This window comes from Pimephales promelas, chromosome 1, assembly GCF_988280905.1.
Source record: "Pimephales promelas chromosome 1, fPimPro1.hap1.1, whole genome shotgun sequence".
Classification (NCBI taxonomy): domain Eukaryota; kingdom Metazoa; phylum Chordata; class Actinopteri; order Cypriniformes; family Leuciscidae; genus Pimephales; species Pimephales promelas.
Genome location: NC_142769.1, coordinates 52,392,477 through 52,406,856, shown reverse-complemented (window position 1 = coordinate 52,406,856; position 14,380 = coordinate 52,392,477).

Genomic DNA, 14,380 nt, shown 5'->3' with positions numbered 1-14,380 from the left:
AGGACAGTCCCAACATTAAATACACCAATTTTGGTGTTTATAACTCATTCCCTCTAGCGCCACCACCTGTCCAAAGTTTCACTTTTATTATGCTAATAGCTTTTGAACCGTAAGGCCTGACTGTCAACAAAATGATTTTTTCCTTAGATAAAATCCTTTGATTTCTTAGCTTATTACAATTCGATTGCACCCTATAACGTAATTTTCCATCATATAAAATAGCCGCCATTTTGAATTGTCCAAAAAAAAAACTACTTTTGCGAACTCGTCCTAGACGGTTTGTCAGATTTTCATAAATCGCACCAGATCATCTCCAGGCAGTGCCGACAAAAAGTTATGGAATTCAAGTTGGTTCGCTTAACCGCTTTCGATGAATGGACAAACAAATTTTACGTAGCACTTGCACCACCTACTGGTCCGGAGATTTTTTTTGCTCATAACTTATGAATGGTTTGTCCAAAAGTCATAAAAGTGGTCTCGTTAGTCTCAGTGCGTCATGCCGAGTCAACTGATATCCAAATTTTCCCAGATCGGCCATTTTGGCTGTCAGCCATTTTGCTTTATGTGTTAAAATGCTGTATTTTTTGAACACATGAACGAATTGTAATGAAACTCAGCATGGGTCATCAGTACGATGCTCTGAGAAGCCTGAGAACAGCGCCACCTAGTGGTAAAATCCAATTTTCAAATGCATATAACTCTGTCTGTGGTTGACTTATTTTCACGAGAGTCATCTTGTTGAGTTCCTGAATCCTTGCCAAGTCCAACGGTGCCAAACATGCTAGGTTTTGTCTTACAGTTTATGTAGCGTTGCGATTTACAGCTTAAAAAAACATTTGCCGATATCTTTGAAACCGCTAGTCGAATCGAGACGAAACCACCGTCAGAAGTTTGGAAACATAGGTCGCTTTCAAATGTTAGAGCCCAAATGCCAAAATATTGATAGTAAGGGATAATAAAATTCAATCAAAGTCACGTGTCTGTCATTTTTTTACGTGTTTTTCATATCTATGCCTATAACTCCGAAGCGAATTGAGGCATTTTCACCAAATTTGGCACACACACGCATGGTGTGACTGAGCCTCTTGGTGGCGCTATAATAGAACGAAACATGAAATTCCCATTGAATTCAATACAGTTTTGTGATTGAAATGCTATACTTAACAAACGCATTGATGTAACGTTACGAAACTCAGTGTGCGCCATAAGCAGCATGCCCTGAAGGTAATCAAAAGATTTCGAGACAGCGCAACCTGTTGCTCAAAAGTTATAATTCATTTCCGAAAATGCTAGTGGTCTGAAACTCCCAGCCATGTTGGCATGTCTTGTCATCTGCTTTTGTGCTTAGCCCTCTAATGGCTGCATGCAGCTATATTTCTCTCTGAATTTGCACACCAGCCTTACAATATGTATAACACATAGACTTCTGCAACCATTCTATGAAATATTCTATAAAATGTAATTTATTCCTGTGATCAAAGCTGAATTTTCAGCATCATTTCTCCAGTCAGTGTCACATGATCCTTCAGAAATCATTTTAATATGCAGTTGCTCAAAAAAAAATATTATTATCAATGTTAAAAACAGTTGTGTGATATTTTTTTCAGGATTATTTGATGAATACAAATAGCAGTATATTTGAAGTAGAATCTTTTGTAACATCATACATGTCTTTACAGTAACTTTTGATCAATTTAATTCATCCTTGATTCCTTGATGAAAAGTATTAATTTTTCAAAAAAATACCATAAAAATTCTTACGGACACCAAACTTTTGAACGACAGTGTATAATGTTACAAAAACGTTCTATTTCAGATAAATGCTGTTCTTTTGAACTTTCTATTTATCAAATAATCCTGAGATAAAAATGTAAACTGTTTTCAAAATTGATAATAATCAAGAATGTTTCTTGATCATCATATTAGAGTGATTTCTGAAGAATCATGTGACACTCAAGAATGCAGCAATGATGCTGAAAATTCAGCTTACATCACAATTACACTTATATATTCAAATAGAAAACAGCTGATTTAAATTGCAATAATATTTCACACTTTTTAATCAAATAAATGCAGCCTTGGTGAGCAGAAGACTTCTTTTAAAAACATTATAATCTTACAGAGTGGCATTGTGTCAAAAATGACAGACATTGATGGATCTTTCAGGATAGACAAAGCCAAAAAAATAAATACAAATAAATACTTAAATTGATTAATTATTGTAATCCAACAAAACAACATACATGTATTCAAAATAATATATTAAATCAATAAAATGTACAATCTGCTTTAAGAAATTTAAAAGCTAATGATTCAAACTAATTATTTTTGTACATTGCCTTGCCAAATGGAAAGAAGGAAGGAATGTGGTTCCTGTATCCCGATACTTTAGCTAGCCCATATTTTTTTATGAATGTAGCTTACTTCGATTATAAAACAGATTTTACACGGACTGTGAACACCGACTGAACTCTGACTCTGCGTTTGTTTAGCATCACATTCATAATCGGCTTCACACAATTAAGGGTTCCAGCCAACGCTAATATTGGGATCATTTAAAAAAAAAATTTTTTTTAATTAATTAATTTAGTTTTATTCGGTTCTTATTTTACACAGTGTTATGAATTAAACAGCTCGTAAAGTAATTACTAATGTACCAAAAAAAAAAAAGTTAATTATACAGTCATTTGAAACATTAGACATGCAACCGTTTCAGCATTAAGGTTCTTTAACATTCAGCATCAATAGAATCCTTATGATTCTAAGAGTGTAGCCAACTTTAAACATACATCGAAGAATCATGACATTTCTAATTTTCGTAATAGCTCATCTGTTAAATCATGATGTAACCCCATTAAAAGTATCTGTCTCTGCAGATTTCATTCACTCATTATGTTCAAAAGAATCATAAAGTGTTTCTTACCCGTATGAAGAAGTTCAGTGAGGTAGCCTAATGATCAGTGATGGAGTGATGGAGGCGTCGAGCTCCTCTAACTTTAATAACTCGCGTGGGGGCGGGACCTGACGCGCTCGACGCCGTGACATTATTTTTACTTTAGACTTATTGAACATTCAGACGAGCAAAGCCAATACACATGATGTCTGGAATAGGGAGGAGTAGCATTCAAGAATGCTGAAGTTCATAATCATATTCCGCTTCACGTAAACTCTGATCCTCCGTGACGTGGGGAGAACTGAAAATGCACAACTGTTACCGTCATCACTTAAAGCCATTCGATTGACATGCAGGTTATTAATATTATTTAGAGAAGTAGACTCATACATCAGGCTAACTGTTTTTGTCAAAGAGAATATTATGTAGAAGTTACATTGAAGCCAATTTGATATGAATGAGCAATATTTAGCTATTTGTTTTTATTACTTTCTCCGAATTTTAAATAAAATAACTAATAAAGTGAGGTTTTTTTTTCTCAATTGAGTGTGTAACTCGCCATTTCTTTGTAGTTGTTTGTTAAACTGTTTCTAAATCAAAGTTTTTCAGTAGTGAGTGGCTGGTATCAAGTGCATGTTAAACAAAGGGTGATGTCTGAGTTGATCTAGTGGTTTCGTCTCATCACTGTCTCTTCTATTGTTGACATATTTACTCAGGGTGAGGTTTAGGCCTTTGCTTAACATTTGGTCCATCAAGAATAACCTTGAGTCTAAATTCTTTAACATTCACGAAACAAGAATTCTGTTCAATTGGTTTAAAAAGGGAATGAGAATGAAATGATTTCATGACGTCTAATGAAGATTAACACTCGCCAAACGTTAATTTCGTTCTGTTGAATAGCTCAGGCACAGTTCCTCATGTTTTAGGACACTGTGTGTGTCACTTATGTTATATACATGATATAAATCATCATAGTTATTATTGAGCTGTGTTTCCAGTTTCTCTGGAGTGTTTACATTGTGACATAATGAAGTTGGAAGTTTGCGGGAAGTTTCACACCCATAAATGCATTAAATGTCTTCAAACAAAAGACAATCCAACACACAGGTGCTTTTGTCTTCATTCCTCGGTCTGACAAAAGTCACAAAAAGCGCAACCCATTTTTAAATAGCTTGACATTAAAAAAAAATGAAATGACCAATGAGCCATGGTCACTTTAACTCAGCAAAATAATTTCAGCTGTTTATATATATATAAGTTATATGAGATTCAAATTTTCTTCAATTTTTAAAAATTAAGTTTTAATGGCTTGTAAAGCCAATCTGATTATACTTCATTTGATACTTTCTGTTTTGTTTTGTTTTTTGGAAACAGGTGGAGTTTTTTAATTAAATTTTTTTAATACTCTTCTGCCCTTTGTAAATACCGAAGGTATCATGTATGCTATTTCAAAAACAAAAGAATCATGTTTTGGCCTTGCACAGCAAAATAATTTTTCAGTATTTTTGTTATTTTCCAGTAAACATATCTAAACATTCTGAAATCACGATATATTTACTTGAGAAGCAAAAACAGTTTGAGTATTGTTTTCTGAAAAAAAAAAAAAGATTTTTTTTTCTTTTTTTATAACTCATTGTCATGTTCAAGAAACCAATTTGAAATGATTCCAGCTTTTAGACAGCCTAAAGCACACCTGTGCAATAATCCTGCCGTCTAATCCGCATCTTGATACGCCACACCTGTGAGGGGGAGGGATCATCTCACCAAAGGAGAAGTGCTCACTAACACAGATTTAGACAGATTTATGAACAATATTTGAGAGAAATATGCCTTTTGTGCACAAAAAGTCTTACATCTTAGTTCAGCTCATGAAAAATGGGGGCAAAAAAAGTGATGCATTTATAATTTTGTTCAGTTTATATATATATATATATATATATATATATATATATATATATATATAAAACACATTTGTTTTCTCTTTGAATTAAGTTGATTTTTCTGACCTTCTGGCAAATATTTTGGATCACTCCATTTTAATATTTATATAATATAATATATTATAATATAATATAATATTTTTTTTTTTAAAAACAAGACTTTACATATGTCAATTTCCTTCTCAAGTAAATGTATCTTAATTTAAGAATCTTTAGATAAAAACAACAAGATTTTTTTTTAAACTGTTTGTATTGTTATTTATGTATTTAAATATCTGTACTGTGTTGTCTCTATGGACCTTTGTGTCTGGAATAAAGTTGATTGATTGTAATAAAATAATAGAAACTAATAATTTTGCATTGTAAAAGTTCACTGTAAAAAATCTGGAGTCGGATTTACTTGAAAAAACCTTGCTAAACTATCTCACTCAGAAAATGCTAGTAAATTTACAACGATTTGCCAAGTAAAAACCTAAACATATTTATCAGTAGCTTTAATTAGAAATCTTTAAGTTAAATTTACTTGGAATATGGAATTAAGTAAACTTAACAAAAAATAAGTCATTTTAACTCGGCTACTAAAAGGTCGATTAATATCGATTTCCTTTGCCTTTGTATTACATTAAAACAATAATCTTGAATTTTATTAGTCATGTGCTTTACTTAGATCATCTAAGTAATTTATATATACATCATGTCAGACATTAAGCCTCATGTGAATGCAAACACCTCAATACTTGATGGCGGTAACATTTGATGAGTCGTTTTTTTGTGTTTGAATGTGTCATTTTGAGCAAAATATTTACTCGAAATGTCACAAAATGGCAATTTACTAATACTGACAACAAAAATCAATGATAAAACAGTGTAAATACAGCTGGAAACCAGTGAAAAATGAGCCTCATTAAGTATTCAAGGTCCAGTGCATGATGGAAATCCCAGTATCAGAAAAGTTGAGTAACTTTTACTAAATTTTATTGAGTTGATATTTACACTTTCATTTCTACTGGCTTGAATTAAGTACTGATATGGCATTTACTTCTTGTCTGAACTAACTTTATCAAGTAAATTACATTGGGTTTTTTTTACTATTTGCTTCACCAAAAAAAATCATTTTTTACAATGTTGTTTCTCAGAACTATTGTTGTTTTTTTCAGACAGTGATTATAGTTAACTGATACGTGCTTATTGTACTGTTTCTAAAACTGCGGATGGATCTGAGAACATCGTCTCTTGGTCTGGTCCGACGAGTTTTGTTGTGCTCTGAGAGACGAAAGGGTGGTGCATCACGAGAAGAAAAGAGCTTTTGAGCAGCAATAACTTGTGTTTATCTCATGTTCTGCTATCTGTAAATGTGCTCGGGAACTGTCAGAAGACAATAGCACATATAAGGAAAAATGACTTCTGTGAATGCAATGAAGAAATACCTTTCATGACTTCTGGGTTGAATTCATTTTTCGGAATGAGAAATCTGTCTTCACTTCGCTTGCTCGTCTCTAGAGTGTCTCTTCTTGTCTGACCATATCGTTGGTTTTAGACAATAAAAACAAAATCCATAGAAAAGCACACAACACAATAGGCCTATGTAACCATGAGCAATATAATTTACAGCATTTATTAACATGTTGGTTAATAAAACGGTTAGTGCATTAATAAAGTGAGATACATTTTAAATGTTGAGGACTAAGATTATTAAAACAAGTAGTTCATGTTCTATTTTTCTGACTTTATTGCCTTCAAACTTCATACTTTTACAATTTTAACTATTTCAACATTTCTGGTAAGGCCTTTTCAAGCCCACATCAATGTTCAACTTATTTTAGTGTCGGGTAACGTTAATAAAACATAACACTCTTGAACTGTACTCCCTATTTTAATGCACTTTAGACATAACACACACAGAAAAAAATAAATAAAATAAAAATAAAAAAATAGTCAGGAGAAGATAGGGACTGAAGAGATGTGGGGGAAGGTTATCATATATTATCTTATTATATCATCTTTTTTTTATACAAGGTTGACAATGGCAATTGGTACTTAGGAGAAAGGATAAAAATCGACTAATACAATATTGGCAATATGGTGGTAGTGGGGAGTGATGGTAATGACAATGGTAATAAATAATAAATGGTTACTTTGTTTACGCATACACACACACTCACTCATATACACACTTAGATCAAACACTTAAATCACTCTTAAGTCACTTCTGGAATTACAATTAACAATACAAGATTGCTCACCACTGCACTATGTTGGTTTGTATGTATGTGTGACTGTTTAATAAAAATAATAAATGAAATAAAACATAACATTGTTAGCTCATGTTAGGTCAGTTCCACAATTTTTGATTTCTATAATGTATCGTTAAATGTTGAAACTAACACTGACTGAGATGCTTTAGAATTACTTTTCATTGTTAGTTCATGATCTATTTTTATATAGATGGACAGGTTTGACTGCTTGGAAAACTTCAGGTTTGACTGCTTGGAAACGGGAATATGTACCCAGCACAATCCATGGCAGTGACTGCATGTATTCAGGCATGCAAGACTGCTGAACTTCAAACTGTTACGTCAAAGTACGTGTCCTTTTGTTAAGGTGTTGTTGTGTGTGCTCTACTGGGACGAGGAACAGCACCTGTCGGTAATCCGCGCTCCCCAATGGTTTTTGTGAACCATGATGAGAGATATATTACTGGTGTGTGAGATTCAATCATTTTGAGGAGCAGGAGGGGATCAAGTGAAAAAATGGCACTTCTCATAATTACGATTTTTATTTTTTAAACAAAAAAAAGTATATGAACACAACTCTGATTTTAAAAAAGTATTATAAAAGTTAATGCATTTTATCTTCTTCAAACTCGCGCAATTGTTTCATTTTCAAAATATATCTACAAAATAATCAGTTTTACCTCTTAGGTTAGAGACGCAAAGGAAAACATGCCTCAATGTGCGTGTTTTTTATGCTACTTGTTTCAATCAAGTATATTTGATACACCTGTGGGTGACATGGACTCTGCGTCCTAATTCGCAAACTATCCGTCCTAAATAGTAGGGCTGGGTATTGAGACAAATTTCACAATTCAATTTGATTCGATTCGATATCGATTATTTTGGATATCAGTTGCAATAAATGGCCATTTTTCTCAAGGGAATCAAATCTCTGAACTAATGCTGTAAACTATGGGAGTCTAGTTGGGCTTCATTAGCCTAATATGAAGGTAATAATGAACTGTTTTGTAGCTACACAAACACTTAAATTACACTTTTATTTATTTGTATAATAAGAAGATTATATGAAATATAAACATTTAAATGGTGGCTGTCATAAAAACTTGCCAGATTTATTCAAATATGCATTAAATATTGACAAACATTAAGATTATAATGCATATGTAATATGGTGTATATATTTAGCAAAATGCTCCTCTCTGGAGTTATTTTTTCTAGCTGACTAACGAGTTTATGTGGGTTTTCTGAGGTAAATATGACGATACATTGACTACAAGCTGTTTAACTGACGTCTTTCCACGGTTGAAACGCTGATTGAGCGAATCAATGTGACATGATCCGGATTTCGATAAGTTGTACTCGATCTTTAACACACTTTCAGATGCTCATTCATGTTTATTTGGCGCTGTGACTGGTATTATTAAGCCGGAAGAGAGATCAGCGCTGCTGCTTCTCCAGAGCGATCTCACGCCACAGCGACAAAACGCTATTTATGTTTTTGAGTTTCTAAAAAAAATGGACGTTATTTGAAAATTGAGACTTTGTTTCATATAGTAACAAAGGACAAAGATTATTGTGATTTTTTGGACGCGCGCAGCCGCGATAATGTCCCATTCATACAAATGAAACAGGATGACTAATCGATTCTTGAGATTTAAAAAATCGATATCGGTTCGTAAAAATGAGAACCGATTAATATCGAGAAATCGATATTTATTACCCAGCCCTACTAAATAGTATTTGAAAATAGAATTAGTACGTCCCAAATCGTAGTATGTTGAAATGAGTGTTTCAAACCCAGATAGCAAACTGACATTGAATCAACGTGGAAATATGACATAGAAACAACGTTGATCTGACATTGTTTTGCTCATCGAATTAACGTTGAACCAACGTCAGACGCGTCATTCTTTCAAAACTAACGGAAAATCAACTTGAAATCAACGCGTTGTTTCAACGTTATGAAAGCAAACCAATTTTCGATTTCATTTAGCTTTGAAGAATGCCGCGTCTGACGTTGGTTCAACGTTAATTCGATGAGCAAATCAACGTTGTTTCAATGTCATGAGAGACGTCGTTTCCACGTTGATTCAATGTCAGTTTGCTGTCTGGGAAGAGACCCGGATGGTTTACTAAATCCAGCCAGAATCCGAAGTATAGCTCGATGCACACTCTTACGGCTGATATTGACCACAACCCATAGCGCGCTGGACGAGGATTCGGTTAGAACTACAAACACAAGTAAAAAGTGTAAAAAAAAACAAAAAAAAAAACACGTGCAAACCACAAACATGGACGCGCGAGTCTGGCTGTCAATAAAGGGGTTTAAGTGATTAATGTCAGTATCTGACCTAACGAAAATGTGTTCAATGTTGTCCACATTATATTGCATCTGCAGCAGCATTGTGAACTTTTGAAAAGATACGTTTAGCCATTAGCTTTTAAATACATCATTATATTCAAATTGCAAACATGAGGAGAATCTCTGCATGAAAGATCCACGACTGGCACATCAACTTTTCCCTCTGAAACGGTAAGATATTATATTAGATTGAATGGAGGATTTTAACGGTGATTTTAACTGTGAGACGAGATGATTGACAGGGCAGTTTTACGGTGACAGGATGCACGCGACTGAGCTGTCTATTAAAGATGACGAAATATGGCCCAAAGCATGCCTACTCTTGTACTACACACTGAAAAGTATGTACTTTTACTTCACATAGGCAAATTGGGATGCAGGGTTAGTTTCACATTTAAGGGAGGACTGTCTCATCATCATCGAATAAAAACTTCAAAATCCACATTTAGATTGTTTAAAACCTACTTTCTGTTTGAATCTGTAAATTTCTTCACCAATTTATATCTCTAAATGTCTGAGGGAAAGAATCTTGATGTATGTAAGTTATTAACTTTAATTACAAGAATTTTAGGCCAAAAAAGATTTTCCAAACAAAGTCATAAATTACCTTCAGCCACGTCGTAATTGATATGCTCATTCATTCGTTGTCGCGATATAATTTTTCTCGCGCTCCTCACGGACTGTTTATCCACTCGGCTCAAAGTCCAAACGGCACACAGCGCGAGCTCACTCGAGCAGTCTTAGAGCTCTGACCTGACATTTAGATACAGTATTTAATAAATATATTTGTTTGACAGGGAAGCTGTGCGCAAACAGGAACAGAGATGTACAGTAACGAAGTAGATCTACTTAAGTACTGTACCTAAGTACTAAAATGCTGTATTTGTACTCTACTAGAGTATTGTTTTTTTATCATACTTCTACTTTTACTTCAGTAGATATTTTCGTTGAATTTAATACTTTTACTTCGATATTTTTTTAATGTTCTGCTAGTTACTCGTTACAATTATAAAAATTTTACGAATCATTCGTTGCAAGTTGGCTTTCATGCTGCTTAAATCACACACCAGTTTTATAGGGTAATGGTATTGATTGACACACACATTGACAACTAATCCAAAGGTTGTCCTGTAATGACATTTTTTTGGCAGCCGCCAAAGCAAATTTGTATCCCACCAAAGCGCCTTATTTGATTGCTAGTTCAAACTTTTAACTGCTTTCTTTAATAATTGCATGACACAATACTTGTACTTCTACTTTTAGTACTTAGTGAATTTTTAAATAAACTACTTGCAATACTTAAGTACGAAAAATGTTGAATACTTTAGTAGTGAAAAGTAAAGGGCACTTCAACTTCTACTCAAGTCACTTTTTTGAAAGAGCACTTGTACTTTTACTCAAGTCCGGGTTTCTAGTACTTTATACATCTCTGAACAGGAATATATCTTATTTTAAAAATAACAAATAAAATAAAACAACCCAGAAAAAAGGGCACATCACATGACTTTCTCTCCAGGAATAAAAAAGGCAGGTGCTCTTATGTGTGCACGTGGCTGGTAAGATTATGCTTGAGTGCAGGGCGAGTTGTATTTCAAGATTAGTTTGCAATATTTACTATTTTAGCTTTGATGGCGTAGTTGTGAGAATCGGGCCACCTGCTACATTTGGCGTAGTCGGCAGGGTCCACAGAATATCTGGCAGAGACGTGGGACCGTACATTCTTTCTTATTTTACAAGAATATGTTTTGTGTTCTTTCTCTTTGTAGGAAGAAAGCATAGACAGTAAAAGAAATGGACAGAGCGATCTCATTGGAACTCCATTGAGACGATTGAAGCCCGCTTTTGGCGATTTTTTTAGCACTTCCATCCCTGACGCGCAGACTCAAACAGAGCTTGACGACGTAGATGTAACGAGAGCAACCCGTCTGTCTTCTAGTGCTGTGGCATGAGAAATCTGAATCATTCCCTTCCGAAACACGCAGAGGCGGAGAGTGTGAGTAGGAGCCGTCCATGAGCTAAGAGAAGGAGACAATTCTGCTAGGTATTCGGATTAATTATTTTGTCATTTTGCCTCCACGTTTCCCCGATTGCGCGCGAGCTTCTTCTCATGTCCATACGGTAATCTCTCTACTGTGCGACAGAGAGTCGCGTGGGTATGACGCAATCGTTAGCCTACTTTCACTAAAACTCCATAACATAAGCTACAAGGTAATGGAGCATTTTATACATTGTCGTGTTTCTTTAGAAATAAATAAAGGACAAATGTTGTCTTCAAACGCCTCAGATGTAAAGTTATTCACTGTCAAAGTGACGCCAAAATGAATGGGAGTCAATGTGAATGCTAACTCAAGTAAAGTTCTGCTACAAGATGGCAGCTCCCGCGAGGCTTTAACTTCCGGTCGATGGATTACCCCCCTTGGAACAAAGCAGCACTGTGTGCTCTGGAGACTGTAGTTTCTGGTTTGACTCCCGTAGGTGCCGTTCGTTGTCGGTACTGTTGGTCCAAACAACAAAAGTAAGTGTAATTTTAGAAAAAGACGTCTGAAGGTTGTGTGTTGCTGGACCTCTGCCACAGTTGACGCTTCCATATTTTCGGACAGGTTTGTTAACACAGAAACAGTGCTTTGTGTAAAACATGGTAGTGACAGTTCTTTGAGACGAAAGCCCATCAGTGGAAGATGTTAGGGATGCGGTATGTTCCAGGGTCTGATTGGGTCTATATGTATTTATTGTCTTGGTCCGGTTCTCAGACACACTGCTGGTCCTCAACCAGCCGAGATTTGATGTACTGGATGATTCTCGGTGGACGGCTTCACACTCCTGGCGGACGATGATAGCTCCTCTGAATACGGTAAAGCCAGTTCCCCATTCCCTCGCTCCCCATTCCCTGGCTCTGCCTTTTCCTCCCCATCATGGCAGATGGCAGCAGGACTGGCCTCCAGTGAACGACGGCGTCCCCTCACAGATGGCAGACACCCCTCCTCAACCCAGGGACCCAGTGGCGACCTCTCCGTCCCACCTGTTGGAAAATCTCTCTGAAGAGAAAGCATGTCCCTCATTTCTCTTGGTTTTCCGGCTCTGAGATAAACATGTTCAAAGCTCAGAGAAGCGGGCGGGAACTGGCGAATGTTAAACGTTAACTTTAATCCAATAAATAAACAAACAAACATCGAAATGAAAGTGGCAGTCCCTCACGGACGACTCCCGCATATGAACATTAACACAAGATTAATAGTCCAGGGTTGGTCGTCAATCCTCCTTCTATCCTTCCGGAGCTCCTCGGTGAGACTCGAGACCGGTGTGACGCACTCATTAACACTTGAGTTGGTTCCCACTGCTCTCGGCCAGAACGTACAAACGCTGTAGATGAATTATTATAATAATTAACAAACGTGCTGATTAACATTTCCACAGACCAATCCAATCACCAGTCTCAGTTTAAAGTCACATTTCATTTTCGAAACGATAGATGTTTTCCGCTAACTGGTTTCATCCCCTCCTCAAACTCCATTTACTTCATGCATGATTCCCATGACGGTTTTCTGCATCCAGTAACTGACTCGTTTTCTGGAGAATATATGATCTAAATAGTGATTGTAAAGCTCAGATTATCCAGCCACAACAAAACCTCGAGACACACCTCTGTGCAATTGACCTACTTCTCACCTCCTCATTCACCTGAAGCCCTTGTGGAAGTAAAACAATATCACAGTATCGCCTCAGTCATTTTCACCCAATTCCCCCAAGGTGAAACAGGTTTTGACTTCTGACTCCATTGGATGTTTCTTGATTTAAGCACAAACTTACTTTAGTTTTCAGAAAATAAGACTTTGTATCTTAAGTCATCTTCCTTCCCAAGTAAATGTACCTTATTTTAAGATTAATTAGATATTTTATCCAACAAAAATACTTGATACAAAACACTTTTTTTCAGTGTATAGTAGTTTTTACTAAAAGGTCAAGAACAGTTGTCAGTTATACACCTTCATATATATATATATATATATATATATGTGTGTGTGTGTGTGTGTGTGTGTGTGTGTAAATTTGTTTGTTTGGTGTCTAAAATGTTAGATTTTTTTTTTTTTTGGGGGGGGGTAGTTAGTTGTACTGATCATGCTGAATGTGTGATCGTGTGAGTAAAGACATTTCTAGAGTTACAATGTCAGCCGTTTAGTGTTCAGTGTTTATAACCTGTTAACTTTGTTACAGCCATTAAAAAAAAGTGTAGTTTTTAGTTGGATTCAGTAGTTTTTACGGAACGCTCGAGAAATGATTCAAAATCTCTGTAATCTCATTAATTAAAAAAAATGCTGTAAAAATGTCTTTGTGAACATTAAAGCATGAATTAACAATGAGCGATATATGTTTTACAGCATATATTAACTTTGTTGATGTTAGGTTCATGTTAGGTCACAGTGATGTTAACACATGCAGCATTTGATCTTAAAACTGTTTCCATCCACTTATTTTATGCACATTTTATCGCATTAAAAACTTTGTGATGAAAACATCAACAGATGTGGCAAAAAAGATATGAAGCAAAAAAAGTGTTCTCGGCCAAACCCCATTCCACAGCCTGGCACACACCCAGTGTGAGGTTTTCTTCTTCTTGTAATGTATACTTTACCTTCACACATGAAATGCTCAAAGCAAAAGGAAAAGAATTTGCATTTAAAGAAAGGCCATTGTGACCTGACATTTTGATCATAAACATGTTGGTACAGATCGTACCAGTTTGGCCAGATTCGGCTCGAAGTCGTTCATCTTCGGATGGCACGCGATATTATAAAAAGTGCCGTGCACACCGCCAGGCGAAATGGGGTCTTGCGCACCCAACGCGCTCGACCGCCCACACCGCAATTACGTCATTTTTGCCGCGCGTCCTTTGCGCTCTTGCAGACACGTCGAGTATACACAAGGCTTTACCTCTCTGCCGTCGTGCGCGGTT